The sequence below is a fragment of the Schistocerca americana genome, chromosome 5, assembly GCF_021461395.2.
Source record: "Schistocerca americana isolate TAMUIC-IGC-003095 chromosome 5, iqSchAmer2.1, whole genome shotgun sequence".
NCBI lineage: Eukaryota > Metazoa > Arthropoda > Insecta > Orthoptera > Acrididae > Schistocerca > Schistocerca americana.
The window spans coordinates 565,523,943-565,538,751 of record NC_060123.1 but is presented as its reverse complement, the minus strand read 5'-3'; the positions used below and the strand labels follow the sequence as shown (position 1 = coordinate 565,538,751).

The 14,809-nt window shown below is 44.7% G+C and overlaps 1 protein-coding gene across 1 annotated transcript in view; it reads left to right on the top strand.

The window, feature by feature from the left end:
• The window catches only part of LOC124615984 (visual pigment-like receptor peropsin), a 173,328-nt gene that overhangs the window by 63,438 nt on the left and 95,081 nt on the right, over positions 1 to 14,809 (top strand). The window lies entirely within an intron of this gene.

Genomic DNA, 14,809 nt, shown 5'->3' with positions numbered 1-14,809 from the left:
ACTCGGACATGGATGTGCGTGATGTCCTTAGGTTAGTTAGGTTTAAGTAGTTCTAAGTTCTAGGGGACTGATGACCTCAGAAGTTAAGTCCCATAGTGATCAGAGCAATTTGAACCATTTGAATTTTGTCCTCTGTTAGTAGAGTGATGGGAGAAGACCAGCTTGGCTTCAGGGAAGGAAAAGGGACCACAGATGCCATTGGCATGATGAGGATATTGTCAGAGAGAGTTTTGGCCGTTAACGAAGAAGTTTGCGCATTTTTTATAGACTGGCAGAAGGCCTTCGACAGAGTCAATTCCAATATATTGATGAACATCCTTAAGGAAATTGGAATCAACTGGAGAGATCGGAGACTTATAAGGAGCTTGTACCTGGGACAAAAGGTAAAGGTACGACTGAACTATGGGGAAACGAACAGTGTGGAAATAGGAAGGGGAGTGAGACAAGGATGTTGTCTGTCGCGAAGTCTCTTCAACCTGTATGGAGAAATGCTGGCGAGAGAAACGCTGAAAGGATGCGGAAACTTCAAAGTAGGAGGACGTTTCATCAACACCATCAAGTATGCGCTGACCTGGTAGTGGTCGCCAAAAATCAGAGGCAGCTGCAACACATGATGAACAATTTGGTGGAAACGGGAAGAAAATACGGCATGGAAATCAACATCGAAAAACCAAAAGTGATGCGCATATCAAAACGTGAGAAACGCTCGAAGATAACTGTTGACAATCTGGAACTGGAAAATGTGAATCAGTTCAAGTACCTGGGTAGTTTTATCACAAAGGGTGCCCATTGCACCAACGAAATCCGAGCAAGAATCGCCATGGCCAAAGCTGCTTTCAACAAGAAGAGTTTGGCATTGAGGAAAAAACTGATAAAGTGCTACATTTGGAGCATTGCACTGTATGGAGCAGAGACATGGACCATGAGAAAGAAGGAGAAAAAATACTTAGAGAGCTTTGAAATGTGGTGCTGGAGGAGAATGGAAAAGATCAAGTGGACAGATCGCATAAAAAATGACGATGTACTGCGAAGAGTAGGAGAGAAGAGAAGTATTCTGCGTACAATTCTTCAGAGAAAGGCCAACTGGATTGGACATGTACTTAGACACGAGGGACTCAAACATGATGTCATCGAAGGGAAACTCAGAGGAAACGCAGGACGAGGAAGAAGAAGAATCCAACATCTGGACGACATGAAATATGGAAGGAGATACAACAGACTGAAGGAAGAAGCTGAAGACAGGGAACAGTAAAATCAGAAATTCTCCGTACGAAGACATGGACCTGCCACTAGGCAGAATACTACATAATAATAATAATCAGTAGCCTGTACAACAGACACAAATTTCACAGTCACCTTTTTTCTCACAAGACCGAAAGAAGTTTGTCCGCAATGGGCCATTGAATTTATTGGCACGGGCTGAAACCCGCCAGACTGGAAACCGCAACTGTTTTGTCAGGAAGCAAACCGAAGACCTGTGTGGCGTCGTTACACGCAATAAAACAATGTTCGAGGTTATTCCACTTATTACTCAGAACATCAATCGTTGCCATGTCCTCTGCGATGGCTAATGGAGACGTATTCCGGAGAGGAATCCTCTGAATCCAGCAGCGGACTCGAGGCTGCCGGGGATACTGTATCAGCTCGGAGTGGAAGTGTGTGTCACCCTGGTGCAATAGATTGCCACCTGCTAGCGAGGTATGCACCCCACGTGGGTAACCCTGCTTGGAGATGGCGATGATCGCGACGTGTATTATCGATTCAAACGCCGTTTCGGGGAGTACTCAGTCCTTACCAGATCACCGCTTGCGTTGCCCTCTCAGGTGGACCGCGTTACCGTTAGCCATGTTGTCGTGCTGAATGCACAACCTTACCCGATGGTACGGTACACCGTCAGAGTCATGCGGTGTTCAAGCTTTAGGTTCAAATTCAAATGGCTCTGAGCACTGTGGGACTTAACATCTGAGGTCATCAGTCCCCTAGGCTTAAAACTACTTAAACCTAACTAACCTAAGGACATCACACACATCCATGCACGAGGCAGGATTCGAACCTGCTACCGTAGCAGCAGCACGGTTCCGGACTGAAGCGCCTAGAACCGCTCGGTCACAACGGCCGGCTCAAGTTTTAGGGAAACTTCTGCCCTGAACCAGAGCCGAGGTAGTAGACCCCTGGACTGTCCATCATTGTTGGCTGTTGTGCTGACTTCAGTACTGGATGCTGGACTTCATTATCCGTGGCTACGGATCGCTAATCTCCTGTAAGGCAGCAAGTGTAAGACCAACACAAGAACTGTCTTACACACAAGATGATATCACACCATAACCAGAGAGTCAGTGCAAACAACAAGAACTCATCGATCCCACTGATCGAGTGCTCTGGGCTAGTGGGTGGATGGGGGAAGGAGGGGGGGGGGGGGGTGTTTATGTCGTCGAGGAGACACCCCGCTGTACGACGTCATTTGTAACGACTGAATCGGTTCTGCTCTTCTCGAGTCGTTAGCAGTCTTCAGCTCCGCTACATTTGCTTAACGATTTTGTAACAGTTTCTCTGGTGCATAGTGAAACCCCTGTTGGGCGATGTTGCGTCCTAACTAGTATCTCTTAAATGAAGTTACAAAGGCAGTTCGGTCTGCGCTCTTCTAACGGTTGAATTTTCTCAGTTTGAGAGTGCTGAAGGGCGATCTGTTTCAACTGTTAAAAACCATTCAACAGACAAGAACGCATAAAATATCTCTTTATAAAAGACAACCGGTTCCAGAAGACTTTGCTATCATCTTCCAGTGTAAAATGAACATGTTTCACAAGAAAACGTTTCAGACCTGAAGATAACAACAAAGTCTGTTGAAACCGCTTGTCTTTAAGGGGAGACTGAAGGCAATTTTTATCCCTATACTGCCTATGCTATTTTACACTTTCAATAGAACACGTTTCAAAAGAACTATAAGTGATAAAACAATGAAGTTATTACTGCATATCTATAACATATATGCCTCAATGTACAAGTAAAATGGACAAAATACCTCTTATGGTTTTGAAGAAAAAATTTAACTTTTTTTTGTACATGAATTATTATAAAACAGTTTCTAATTGTTTGGTGGTTCTCAGTTTACTCGTAATAACTTTTTATCATCTGCGGTACAAATTGACCGAATATCATGTTTCTAACCCCATTACTTTATCAAATAATGGTACCTGAAAGTAAGAAAATGTATTACTTTTGAATACATTGCGGGAGAGAACAATGATCAATGTGTTACAAATATTTACTATCAAAAACAGTCTTGATCACAATTTATTTATTACGGTGACCGGTTTCGACCACTACTGTGCTCATCACAGTAGTGGTCGAAACCGGTCACCGTAATAAATAAATTGTGATCAAGACTGTTTTTGATAGTAAATAAGAAAATGTAGTTTTAAGAAAAATCCATTTAAAGTTTAATATTGCAATTCTAGTATATTGATGAGAATTACTTACCACTAATATTTTCCTGCGCTATACTGAGCATCATCTGAATCATACTGATTTTCTTTTCTTCTCTTGGTCCCTCTTCTTTTCTGTCTGGCTTCTTTTGTGCATTTTAAATCAGCAAAATCTCTTTTGCGGATTCTCTCCTTACCTATTTGCACCAAGGATTTTGTAGTATTTCCACTAGATTTTATGCCCAATAATTCCAAACCATCCTATTTTCTAATTACACCATCATTCAAGCATAAATAGGCATCATAAACACGAAATTTGAGGGTTGTAATCTGAACAAATACAGTTTCCGGTAACCGGTTCCAAATGACAGAATTCACACATTCATATAAATTTTGGGTTTTTCCATGAAGGCATTTCTTCAACAAGGTATATTGACAAAGCTCTCTAAATATAGGTTTCAATTCACTCATTACTGATGCAGATAAAGAATGTTTGTGGTCATATCTGGCACTTCTCCTGTACTTGCACCAACTGTCAGGATCATTCGGGCAAAGACCATGCATCAGAAAACCATCATATTTCACGAAAAATTTGTCGTATTTATATAAAACAAAAACTGTTTCACACAGGAAAGACCAGGCATTTCAAATATGCTAAAATCTAAAAATCGAATTTTTGAAGCCCACTTGCCTTCCGTCTGCCCTTAAGAAAGAAATATTTAATGCGACCTTGGCTGTTGAATGTATTTTGTCTTCTATAGGTTTTCTGTTGAGCTCGCTCTGTTGAGTTCGCTCGCAGTCTCGCTCAAGAATGTTGACGTTGCTGTCTTCCTGACCGAGTAACGGCGTTGAAATATTTATGCTTCCCGGCTGGTGGCTGTTGATACTTCTGCGTGACTGAGTGACGCCAGCTGGTCGAACACCTTCACTCTCCCATTTCCACTCTAATACGTCGCGTAACACTTTCACCCCGTGACATTTCACCGTGTATAATGGGATGTGTGTGTCGTAACGCTAGATACTTCAAAATAAATATCTGGGTTTTAAGGCTTCGTAACATTTATTATATTCAACTTGAACTTATAAAGAATACATCAAATGAAAGAGCAATTCAGTTTTGCTTGCATACCGGTGCGCATAGACTGTTTCCTGAGTCTTCCGTTAGAAAGCGTTACTAGCAAATATGGCGACAAGTGAACAGATTTTGCCGCGCGGGGTTGCGTGCGGTATCAGGCGCCTTGCTATGGTTCGCGCGGCTCCCCCCGTCGGAGGTTCGAGTCTTCCCTTGGGCATGGATGTGTTTGTTGTCCTTAGCGTAAGTTAGTTTAAGTTAGATTAAGTAGTGTGTAAGGCTAGGGACCGATGACCTCAGCAGTTTGGTCCCACAGGAACTTACCACAAATTTCCAATTTTGAACAGATTTTTGTGTTTTACAGTTAGCGAGAACTGAATCTGTAGTTACAGTGCGACGCGCGTTTCGTATTAAGTTCTGTTGTAATCCTCCAAGCGATAATGGCAACCGTAGATGATATCATCAGTGTGAAGACACAGGCTGTCTTTGCTGCAGAGGGAAGAGTACGGGATAATCAAGAGTGGCCGAAGAAAGTGTTGTACAATTGAAAGAGTACTTCACGAGTAGCTCCAAGAAATTAATTCGTAAAGTGAGTCGCCACTTAGCAATTCCAGTGACGTCTCTGCAGTTGTTACAAGCTCTAAAGCTTACAGACTATGGTTTACGTGTCAACGTTACAAACGCAGTGATGCTGCATAACGATGGAGATTTTCTGGATCGTGTCGTCTTCAGTAATGAATATCATTTCACCTAAGTGTAAATGTGAACATACATAATTGTGCGCGTTTGGGTATCTGCGCATCCCCAGGAGTTGGTACAACTGCAACGATACTCCCCTAAACTGAATATTTTTTGTGCCGTATCCCGGCGGAAAGTTTATGGGCCTCTGTTCTTCGGTAAAGCAACTGTGCCGGTGTTTCTTATCTTGACGCACTACAACTATGGCTCTTTCCTCAGTAGGTAGGAGTTGAACCACAGAACGGTATTTGGCAGCTAGACGATGCGCCACCTCATGTGCGTAACTCAGCACGCCATTGGTTAAGCGACGTTGTACCCCACCTCTGGAATGGCTGCAAGGCGCCGGCGATGACAGAGCTTGTTTCACATTATCTCCATGTTCAACAGATCTGATGCCACGCGATTTTTACCTTTGGGGGTTCATAAAGGATCGCGTGTATGCGCCACCGCTACCAGCTGATCTGTCCGACTTGAGAAACAGGACTGAAGAAGTTGTTGCAACACTTATTCCAGACACGTTGATCAAGGTTGGGAAGAAGTCACCTTAGACTCGATGCGTGCCGTGTGACAAATGGTGCTCGTATTGAACACTTGTAAGAACTGTTCGAGTTGCTCCATTATCTGATGTATTATTTATAATTAAATGTTTCCCTGAGACATTTAAGTCTCTTTTTATTATCTACGATAATGATCGAAGCAAACGAAATGAATTAAAATTTATGCTGCAGCTGGGACTCGAACCCTTTTTTTTAAGTACCTTCCGCGTGTTTTTTTACCTAACAAAAGAAATAAAACAAAATCATAGCCATCCCTACTTGGCACCGCCACTTGTGTCCCTGCCAAACTAAAATGAACTCTTACCTCTTCAGGCGTTGCCTTCCTAACTATACGTAACCACCCCCCAACTAAAATGCGAAGAAACTACACTATACGGAACTAACGTGTGTGCATCAACCCACAAAAATATGAGGGAATGGAGGGGGGAAGGGTGTTTCTAGTAGGGTGCGGAAGGTATTTTTTTGTACTTTTTTAAATTTTTATTTTAATTTATTTAATTTTTTTAATTTTTATTTATTTTTATTTATTTATATAGATATCAATGTGCGAACAGTCATAGTTAATCAAGCCAGGAAAACTAAAACTGAATGAAGACACTATCGAAGATAGTAAACAGAAATAACATGAAAATAAAGCTACCACTTCATAGTTAGGCTTCCCAGCGACTGTGCCCACTGATAAAGATTGTTCAATATATGATCGTTTGCAGTTCGTTCTGACCTCATCTGCCACTGCCTGGAACATTCCAGCTACACGGCGGGCTGTGAAAGGCACTCCATAGGTAGTTTGCGAAGCATTGTCGATATCTGGTATGCTCAGAAATAGCATGATGTCTTTCTTGCAAATAGAGCCAGAAGTCAAGTAAATTCTTGTGTCCGTCACGACAGAGGCAATGGACCGCATGTCCACGTATCCAGGTGACGGAGTTGGTTCGAGTCTTGGGGTAAAATGTCTCATCCGGAAACAATAACGTGCGTGCAGATATATGCTCCGGGCTAACTCGCAAGAGATAAGCCAGCATCTGCCGCACTAGGTGCCAAACCGGTTCCGCCTCTCCACAGCTGAGGTGGTGCTCGTCAGAATCTACCGTATTACAACCCACACAATTGGGAGATTCTGCCATGTGAATATTGTAGAGACGTTCTTGCGTCACCAGCTTCCCATTAACGACTACGTACCATTGGGAAACGACATCGGAATCAAACATGGCATCGTGTACAGTCTTCCACACCACGCGCCACCGTACGTCAGGATATTTTAGTTCGATCACATTTAGGGGGCGGCGTTGCAGCATGTCGTGATTTAGGCGTCGAGTTGTGGCCATTTGTGGTGTCGTAGCGCTACACTGCAATAACTTTGTTCTAAATAGAAGCGTCCTATATAAAAGAGGGGCGCTGGGATGTCCTGTAGTGGCACCGGCGCTCTTAGTGAAGCAGGTCGTAGCGCCGTCAGAATCAAACTCGTGAGGCTCGTAGGACAACGGCGCAGCAGACATAAATGTGAGCTAACATAGAGGGCAATGGCCCTATCGTGGACATTAACTAGGCCGAGACCACCTCTTTCCTTGGGGAGGGTAAGAGATACGTATCTGATCTTCAGTAACATACCAGCGGTGACGAAGTATCCCAGCGCTGCCATAATGCTACGAGCCATAGGATTCGGAATGGGTAGCGTTTGGGCGACATGCGGTATGCGGGACGCAAGGTATACATTGGCATAATACGCCCGCTGAACGATGTTGAGGGATCGCAAGCGCTGATTTGCAATTCCGGCCCTAATTTGGTTAAGAAGGCGCCGAGAATTGAGCGTCGTCGTGCGTCGCATGTCGTTCATGAAATCTAAGCCCAAGCAGCGGACAGTATCACTGAAGCGTAAGGGGGCAATGTGTTCCTGCAGTAGCCCAATCCCGATGCTCAATGCGACAGACTTGTCAACGTTGATTTGGCTACCAGAAGCTGTACCGTAGGTTGCAATCCAGTCCAAAGCGGCAGCCATATCGTCAGCTCCACGTATGACGATCATCAAATCATCCGCATATGCGGTGCAGCGATAGATGGAGCCGCCGAACTGTATCCCAGTAAGCCTGTCTCGGAGACCACAGAACAAAGGTTCTAAGGCCAATGCAAATAACAATGTTGATAGTGGACATCCCTGTCGTACTGATCGGCGGATAGGCATGGGTGCCGTCAGTCTTCCATTAACAAAAACTCGAGAAGTAGCCCCATGTAGAAGGCGTGTCAACACGGCGATAAAGGGGTCGGGGTATCCCATGCGCCGTAGAACGGTCGTGAGGAAAGTGTGGCCCACACGGTCAAAAGCCTGGCTAAAGTCGATAGACGCCAGGGCTGCCGGCAAACGTCTCACCCGTGCGAGGGAGATGAGATCTCTGTAACGATATAACGCAGTTATGATGTTGTTGGGTCCCCCCAAAGACGTCTGATCGCTGGACAGGATGTGCAATAATGTGCCGCGAATACGTTCTGATAGTAGCCTCGAAAAGATCTTGAAGTCGCTGTTCAATAACGTTAAGGGGCGATAATCGCGGAAATGATTCCGTCCATTCGGCTTATGAAAGGGGACAATCAGACCTTCCAAGAACGGTGCAGGCAACAGTATACCCGGGGACATCAATTTCTGACAAATTTCAACCCAACACGGTACCAACAGTTGTTTAAATGCTTTATAGAACTATAATGGTAATCCATCGATTCCTGGTGATTTATGGGGAGCTCTTTTACCAATGGCGTCGAGCACTTCCTCTTCTTTCACTTCTCCCAGTAAAGTCGGTACAATGTCTGGTGGAACTGTACCGTGGACATGTGCTGAAACGACGTCTACCGTCGTCATATCAGGGAGCACTGCTGAATAAAGTTGATCGTAATGCCCATAGAAGGCTTCTGCTATATCTGCTTGTTCTACCACGTGTCGTCCGTCGTCCGTTATCATGACCGTTACCAGTGCCCTACGGCGCCTTCTGCGTTCTAGGACCACATGATGCATAGATGGTCTTTCTGATTGTATCATGTCTGGAGCACGCGACCGTATAACAGCGCCCTGTAAATGATGGCGTGCTAAGAAGACGAACTGCGCTTTCGCGCGATTGACTATAATCTGCCTGTCAGGTGAGGGCTCCATAGCAAGACATTCCCGTAGGACGGTGTAATAAAAGTTTTCTGTGCTCCTCCTCCATGCCGCCGCTTCCCGGCCGTAAGCCATGAAGGTGCGCCTAAGAACAGGCTTCGCACATTCAATCCACCAACTGAGGGTCGATCGGTAACGACCACGACGCTGTAAGGACGCGTTCCACGACTCTTCGATAGCACCTTTACATGCCGGCTCGTCCAGATGGGCGACGTTCAGTTTCCAGGGGGGCCTACTGCGCCACACACGTGCAGGTTGGAGGGCAATGGTGCAAATATAGGCTGTGTGGTCGGTGAATGCAGTGGGCCAGAGCTCTGCTCCTCTCGTCGCCGTCGAAAGGGTGCCTGTGACGTAAATCCTGTCTAACCGACTTGATGAATGACTTGTATAATGGGTGTAACCAGGAGCTGGGCCATGGATGTGGCGCCACGTGTCGATCAGGTGGAGGTCACGCACTAGCATTTCCAATTCCACACGGGACGTGATGTGGCTGCTGATCAGACGGAGATAATGTACAGTTAAAATCTCCTCCGATCACCATATCGTCTATGCGGCCCATAAATAGACGCGTAATATCTTCCGAAAAAAGCGGGCCCGATCTCTCCGTCTCCCTGATCCTGAAGGGGCGTATACATTGATGAGTCGGACACCGTTGACAGTTACTGCCATGGCTCTTGCACTCGGTAAGTACAGTACGTCCGTAGCCGCCAAGCCGTCCAGTAGCAGGATAGCCACGCCACAATCGGTAGAAGAAGCGTTGGAGATATGGGCGGTATATCCGTAGAAGTCAGTGAAACTAGCGACACATACTTCCTGTAAGAGGGCCACGTCGATGTCCGCCGCATCGAGCATGCATTGTAGCATTGTCAGTTTGTGTGGTGTCCTTATCGCGTTGATATTGATGGTGGCAAGGCGAAATGTGTGCTGCCTAGCCTCTTCACCTAGGGTAGACGCCATGGCAATCAAAGCTAACCGCAAGAGATGCCCGACCCACCAAACCCGTTACAAATTATGAGTCTGTCACGCTAGGAGTGGCATCCCCAATGCCACCCCCTCCCCCGTCACCCGTGCCCTCTCCAGGAAGTTCCTCAACATCGTCCGACCACAGTGGGTGCAACACGATGCTGTGTAGCTGATCGGCACCTAAATCTCTCTCACGTACGTCGTCTTTGGTAGAGGTAGACGGAGCGCCATCCATCGACGCGACCTGCTGCATCTGTGGTGCAACTTGTAACTGGGCCCTCGTAGTATGGGCAAGTGAACCGTCTACACCACTTAGATCCTCAGCAGGCGCATTATCCATGCCGTCTGATGAGATGTCACCTTCTTGACCGGCCGTGTGTAGGAGGCAATCGTCAGAAGGGGTCCGCCGACGTCGCTCGCGTCGTCGAGGTGAACGTTGCTTTCGAACGTGGACATCCGTATCCGAATGTTGGAGGCAATCCAGCGTCGTATCGCCTTCCGCTAGGAAAGCCGCGGTCGGGACAATGTTCGCGTCCACGTCCATCGCGTTCTGAATGTTATGTTGCGTCTGGATTCCGTGGGACTGTTGCTGCTGTTGTTGCTGTGGAGGAAGCGACATATGGGTTGGCATAGGTGGTCCTTCCTCTTCTTCCCTTGGTACTTCTGACGTCGATGGAAGTGTCTGATCGCCAGTTTCGTCCTCATGTATGGTGCGCATCGTCGTCTGAGCGTACGTGAGGGGCAGGATTGTCGTCCCCGTCGGGGAAGCGGAGTCTCCCACTGGTATCTGGGTAATTCTACGTTGTAAGCAGCTCGATCGAACATGGCCTTCCAGCCCACATCCGGAACAGGTACGCGGTTGACCGTCGTACATGATGATTGCACGACAGCCACCGATGTTCAAATAGGACGGCACATGTTTCTTGAGCTCAAGTTTAATTTGGCGCACACCATTGTAGACCTTGTACGTCGAGAAAGTTTGCCACTTTTCTGCAACGTGGCTGATAACATTACCATATGGTCGGAAGGCGTCCTTGACAATTTCATCAGGGACCTCGAAGGGGAGCTCAAAAACCCGTACAGTCCTTAGGCCCATGCCTGCATGATCCACCGTCACTGCACCGATATGCCCGTCAGAATGTTTGAATCTGAGTGAGTTCGAGTATTTAGACACCACTGTCGCGCAAACCTCTGCACTGCTCATTTTAACATAAACCACGCTCGCCGTTATAGAAAAATGTATTCCGACGACAGTCGCCGGATCTAAACGTAGATCGTCGCGTATGAACTGTTCTCTTTCACAGGCTCGAGGACGCGCATGATCTACTTGAAAAGTAATTTTGATCGTATCGTGGCGCCATGTGTGTGCCATAGTCGCACTGAACTTGGAACAAATACAACTCGCGCCACGCGAGGGTAAACACAAGCAAGAGCTCACGGTCGCGCACGGCGGGGCGCAGCGGACGTCCTCGCCCCACCGCAGCCGAAAGCAGACTGCACCCTGGTTTCCTTGCTTGCTAGCAGAAATACTAACCATTACACTACCACAAGCACGAGCCGTTACGTCCAATGCTGGGATGTTTGCCGATATCGGAGAGCCCTGGTCGTAGTGACAATATATAAGGGAAAATGAATTGAACTTTGTCTTGGAGAGGGCACTCAGCTGAGGTAGTTCGTGCAGTAATACTGACCATTGTGCTGTGGTAGTGTTATGGTTAGCATTTCTACTCAGCAAACAAGAATACCTGGATCCGAGTCCCGGCTGCAGCACAAATTTTAATTCATTTCGTCTGCATCGATTATTATTTATAAGTAGAGAGCAATAAATGCTACATATTCTTAAAACCCCATTATTTAAAAATCTGTTCATGTTACGAGGGAACAGAAACTTCATCCCACGAACAAGTCAGTTTTCTTATATATACGTACAAACTAGGAAAAAAATCGCACAAACACAAAGGAGTTGTGCGACGTAAACGAAAGTTGGTATGCGTGTTTCTACATCTGAAAGATGATGTTGTAAGTAGGCTGTTTAGGTTTTTATGTTGGTGACGCCACGTAGCGCTCTGTATGAAAATCACTGACTGTGCTGTGTGAAGTCTGTGGCTGGTTGTCATTGCTGGAATATTCGCTAGTGTAGTGTTGGGTAGTTGGATGTGAACAGCGCGTAGCGTTGTGCAATTGGAGGTGAGCCGCCAGCAGTGGTGGATGTGGGGAGAGGGATGCCAGAGTTTTGAGAGGTTACTATAAGCGGACGATCTGGACGTGTGTCCGCCAAGAAAAGGATATTTGTCAAGATGGTTGTCATGAATTTATATATATATATATATATATATATATATATATATATATATATATATATATATATTTGTTGTTGTTGTGGTCTTCAGTCCTGAGACTGGTTTGATGCAGCTCTCCATGCTACTCTATCCTGTGCAAGCTTTTTCATCTCCCAGTACCTACTGCAACCTGCATCCTACTGAATCTGCTTAGTGTATTCATCTCTTGGTCTCCCTCTACGATTTTTACCCTCCACGCCGCCCTTCAACACTAAATTGGTGATCCCTTGATGCCTCAAAACATGTCCTTCCAACCGATCCCTTCTTCTGGTCAAGTTGTGCCACAAACTTCTCTTCTCCCCAATCCTATTCAATACTTCCTCATTAGTTATGTGATCTACCCATCTAATCTTCAGCATTCTTCTGTAGCACCACATTTCGAAAGCTTCTATTCTCTTCTTATCTAAACTATTTATCGTCCATGTTTCACTTCCATACATGGCTACACTCCATACAAATACTTTCAGAAATGACTTCCTGACACTTAAATCTATACTCGATGTTAACAAATTTCTCTTCTTCAGAAACGCTTTCCTTGCCATTCCCAGCCTACATTTTATATCCTCTCTACTTCGACAATCATCAGTTATTTTGCTCCCCAAATAGCAAAACTCCTTTACTACTTTAAGTGCCTCATTTCCTAATCTAATTCCCTCAGCATCACCCGATTTAATTAGACTACATTCCATTATCCTTGTTTTGCTTTTGTTGATGTTCATCTTATATCCTCCTTTCAAGACACTGTCCATTCCATTCAGCTGCTCTTCCAAGTCCTTTGCTGTCTCTGACAGAATTACAATGTCGTCGGCGAACCTCAAAGTTTTTATTTCTTCTCCATGAATTTTAATACCTACTCCGAATTTTTCTTTTGTTTCCTTTACTGCTTGCTCAATATACAGATTGAACAACATCGGGGAGAGGCTACAATCCTGTCTTACTCCCTTCCCAACCACTGCTTCCCTTTCATGTCCCTCGACTCTTATAACTGCCATCTGGTTTCTGTACAAATTGTAAATAGCCTTTCGCTCCCTGTATTTTACCCCTGCCACCTTCAGAATTTGAAAGAGAGTATTCCAGTCAACATTGTCAAAAGCTTTCTCTAAGTCTACGAATGCTAGAAACGTAGGTTTGCCTTTCCTTAATATTTCTTCTAAGATAAGTCGTAAGGTCAGTATTGCCTCACGTGTTCCAGTGTTTCTACGGAATTCAAACTGATCTTCCCCGAGGTTGGCTTCTACTAGTTTTTCCATTCGTCTGTAAAGAATTCGGGTTAGCATTTTGCAGCTGTGACTTATTAAACTGATAGTTCGGTAATTTTCACATCTGTCAACACCTGCTTTCTTTGGGATTGGAATTATTATATTCTTCTTGAAGTCTGAGTGTATTTCACCTGTTTCATACATCTTGCTCACCAGATGGTAGAGTTTTGTCAGGACTGGCTCTCCCAAGGCCGTCAGTAGTTCCAATGGAATATTGTCTACTCCGGGGGCCTTGTTTCGACTCAGGTCTTTCAGTGCTCTGTCAAACTCTTCACGCAGTATCATATCTCCCATTTCATCTTCATCTACATCCTCTTCCATTTCCATAATATTGTCCTCAAGTACATCGCCCTTGTATAGACCCTCTATATACTCCTTCCACCTTTCTGCTTTCCCTTCTTTGCTTAGAACTGGGTTCCCATCTGAGCTCTTGACGTTCATACAAGTCGTTCTCTTATCTCCAAAGGTCTCTTTAATTTTCCTGTAGGCGGTATCTATCTTACCCCTAGTGAGATAGGCCTCTACATCCTTACATTTGTCCTCTAGCCATTCCTGCTTAGCCATTTTGCACTTCCTGTCGATCTCATTTTTGAGACGTTTGTATTCCTTTTTGCCTGCTTCACTTACTGCATTTTTATATTTTCTCCTTTCATCAATTAAATTCAATATTTCTTCTGTTACCCAAGGATTTCTACTAGCCCTCGTCTTTTTACCTACTTGATCCTCTGCTGCCTTCACTACTTCATCCCTCAAAGCTACCCATTCTTCTTCTACTGTATTTATTTCCCCCATTCCTGTCAATTGCTCCCTTATGCTCTCCCTGAATCTCTGTACAACCATGACTATTAAATTTTCGTCTCCCTTCACAATCTGAATAATTTCTTTTATTTCATCATATATATATATATATATATATATATATATATATATATATATATATATATATATATGATGACTTTTGAACATTATTAAGGTAAATACATTGTTTGTTGTTTATCAAAATCTTTCATTTGCTAACTATGCCTATCAGTAGTTAGTGCTTTCAGTAGTTAGAATCTTATATTTAGCTGTATTGGCGCTCACAGTATTGCAGTTGTTTGAGTAAAGAAGATTTTTGTGAGGTAAGTGATTCATGATAGGTATAGGTTATTGTTAGTGAGGGCCATTCTTTTGTAGGGATTATTGAAAGTCAGATTGCGTTGCGCTAAAAATATTGTGTGTCAGTTTAGTGTTGATCAGAATAAGTAAAGAACGAAATGTCTGAGTACGTTGAGTTCTGCTCAGCTGCTTGAAAATCAAATAACGTAAGGGGTT